Consider the following 3,045-nt stretch of genomic DNA (forward strand, 5'->3'; position numbering starts at 1 on the left):
CTAAGTGTTTGAAAATCCTACCGAGTGGAGAGCAAACCTCCCACTCGGAGGCTTAGCTGCAGCCCAGTGCTCGCCTAAGTTTTTGAAAATCCTACCGAGTGGAGAGCAAACCTCCCACTCGGGGGCTTAGCTGCAGCTTAGTGCTCGCCTAAGTGTTCAAAAATCCTACCGAGTGGAGAGCAAACCTCCCATTCGGAGGCTTAGCTGCAGCCCAGTGCTCGCCTATGTGTTCAAAATCCCACCGAGTGGAAAGCAAACCTCCCACTCGGGGGCTTAGCTGCAGCCCAGTGCTCGCCTAAGTTCGGAACACGTCCCAATCCACAAGGATGGCAAGATGCGAATCGACTGTTACCTTTTCCTTCGGAGCTGCACCACAAATACGAAGTTATTTTGAGTGAAGGCTATGTTCCACTCGGCAGATAATTCCTGAAGATATTCAACGATAAATCAAGTTCGGATAAAAACCAAAGGTCCAGGACCTCAGATCAAAGTACTCGAGCCCTCGGCTCGACAGAGTTTAACGGTTACAGAATCCACTCGGCATTCCGAGGCAAATTTAAAGTGAAGCATAAAAGTTTTACATTCCTCCAGCGGAGGACTGGAAGGGGCGACGAACTCATCCAAGTGGATCCCGTCTGCAATACGAGTAGCAGCAGCAATGAAAGTCTCCATGAAGTCTTGAAAGCTGTGCTTCCTGGTATTGGCAACTTGGATGGCGGCCAGCTTTTCTTCTCGCGCCTCCTTGCAATGGACGCGGACTAGAGACAGAGCGACATCAGCACCACATCTGGCAGAAGATTTCTTCCATTCCGCCACTCGACCTGGGACTTCATCCAGTCGAACCATCAGGGACTCGAGGTCGTTCTCAAGCATCGTTCCAGGCCAGAGTGATGTGTCGATCCGCGACATCGCAACCTTCAGCCGAGCAAGATAGTCAACAACGCTGGCAACACAAGACTCCAATCGGAGCACGTTCATAGCAGCCTCGTCCTTCATGAGAGAATTGGCGGGATCCAAGCCTGGCTCCACTCGACTGGTTTCCTCTTCGAAGCTCTGGCAAAATTCTGCAAACACGATTCAAGAATAAAACAGTGGCCTTGCACGGGCTTGGTAACTGCAAGACAGCCGGGTCGGAATAATTACCTTCGAGCATGACGAACATCTTCTTGGCGAGTCCACCGAGATAAGCCTCCAGATCATTTACCTACCCCGCCAGCTCACCCGCCTTGTCGTGCAGAACCATGTTTTCTTTCTTCAGTCGACTGACCTCTCGATTAGCTGTTTCGAGAGCAGTTTTCAGTCTGGAGTTCTCCTGTTCAAGAGTTCCGACCGAAGCCAGTTTCTCTTCTGCAAGCTTCATTTTGCTCGAGGACTCCTTTTGTGCTTCGGCAAGATCTTGATCCTTCTTCTTCAGAGCTTCCTCCAGTTCATCTACAGAACGTCGAGTGAACTCAACATCAAGAATGGGCAAGAAAGGGAAGTCACTCGCCAGCCATACCTTTTGCTTCGTCTCGCGCCTTCTGCAGGTTCTGTTGAGCGAGCTTCAAGTCAAGGTCGAGCTGGATCTGTTTGTTCTCCAACTCAGTGTAGAGAGCCACAAGTTCACAGGATTTCTGCAAAAGTCAGTCGACAGAGGTCCAAGATAAGTTGCTTCTGAGTAACCAAGAGACAATGATGACGTTTCTAAGACTACAGCTGAATCAAAAACATTCAACAGTAGTCTCGGGGACTACACCCAGTGGGTGCACTCAGCGTGCCCCCACTGGTTTTGAAAAAAAAATCGACTGCACGCAGTCGACCGGATACAGTTTCATTCGACATGGCCTGGCCAGACCGAGTGAAGGAGTAAAACCGCAGCAACGCAATATAAAGACTACAGTCGACTGCCAGCAGTCCACCGTAGTCTCGGGGACTACACCCAGTGGGTGCACTCAGCATGCCCCCACTCGACCAAAAAACTTAACAGAAACACCCAGTGGGTGTACAGATTTAAAAGATCTTCAGAAAAGAGATTCTTCAGACAGCATACCCTAACAGAACAAGAAGTGAATCGACTGACCTGGACGTTACTCTAAAGAGCTGAACTCGTGTCATAAGCCGCTTGGCTGGCTTCTCGAACCACCTTGACCTGCTCCATCATGATGCCTGCCTGGCGTATAGCTTCCTTAGCTGCACCCACTTGGTCCTCAGGGACGTGGTGTGTGGCGAAGAGCGAAGGCGGATTTACGGTCGACGTCGAGGGCCGCGCGCTCGCTAGAGGACTAGCGAAAGTCACAGAAGCCCGGGTGGTATCGCCACCGTCTCGAGCTACGGCCTCAGGCGCCGGAGTGGATTGTGGAGTCTCGCCAGCCGACGATTTCCTATTCCGCATCACTCTCAGCGGCGCTTCGTCTTCGTCGTCAAGAAGGCTAATAACATGAGGAGGAGCTACGAGAAAAATTCAATCGACCAGAGTTATAAGAAATCGTCAGCCGATTCAAGGCAGAACATCAGTAATCATACCAGGGTTGGAAGTAACAGCATCTTCCATCTCTTGATCGTCGTCCTTGGCGGAGATCTCAGAAGTAGCAGCACTACAAATTTTGAAAGACCGTCAGTCGGCGCAGTGGATCGACCAAGGATCCGTCCACGGTCAACAAAGGAGAACAAGTTCTATCATTACCCAAAAATGGTGGGGACGGTCATCCTCATCTTGGGCAGAGCCTTGGGTGGCTTGGTCGGCGCCGTGCAGGGGTGCTTGGGAGCTTTTTCAGTCGGCGCTGGAGAAGAGGTCCGAGGGCGCTTCGACGACTGCCCAACGGGGGCAGTCGCCTTACCACGTTCCCGCGCAGGGTCGTGTGTAAGCTTGGATCACCTTTCCGAGCGAGGAGGTCCAGCTTCCTCCTCCTCCTATTCGTCTCTGCTTTCGCCTCCGCTCTCCTTCGGCGTCAGACTCCCACTCCCCCTGTTCGTCTCTGATTTTGCCTCCGCTCGCCTCCCCTTCCTTGGCCTGCCCCTGTGCTCCGTTGGGTGTCGAGTACATCTCTGTAGTTGCCTGGAGAATAG

The 3,045-nt window shown here is 52.1% G+C and overlaps 1 long non-coding RNA gene across 1 annotated transcript; it reads right to left on the minus strand.

Moving 5' to 3' along the window:
• Positions 1 to 1,399: 1,399 nt before the first annotated feature.
• On the minus strand, positions 1,400 to 2,239 carry LOC123185198 (uncharacterized). The gene is made up of 3 exons (XR_006493215.1): positions 2,060 to 2,239; positions 1,499 to 1,613; positions 1,400 to 1,431 (listed from the first exon to the last, which is right to left on the minus strand). It is a non-coding gene; the product is annotated as an uncharacterized lncRNA (long non-coding RNA).
• Positions 2,240 to 3,045: the final 806 nt, after the last annotated feature.

Source organism: Triticum aestivum, chromosome 2A (genome assembly GCF_018294505.1).
Source record: "Triticum aestivum cultivar Chinese Spring chromosome 2A, IWGSC CS RefSeq v2.1, whole genome shotgun sequence".
Lineage (NCBI taxonomy): Eukaryota > Viridiplantae > Streptophyta > Magnoliopsida > Poales > Poaceae > Triticum > Triticum aestivum.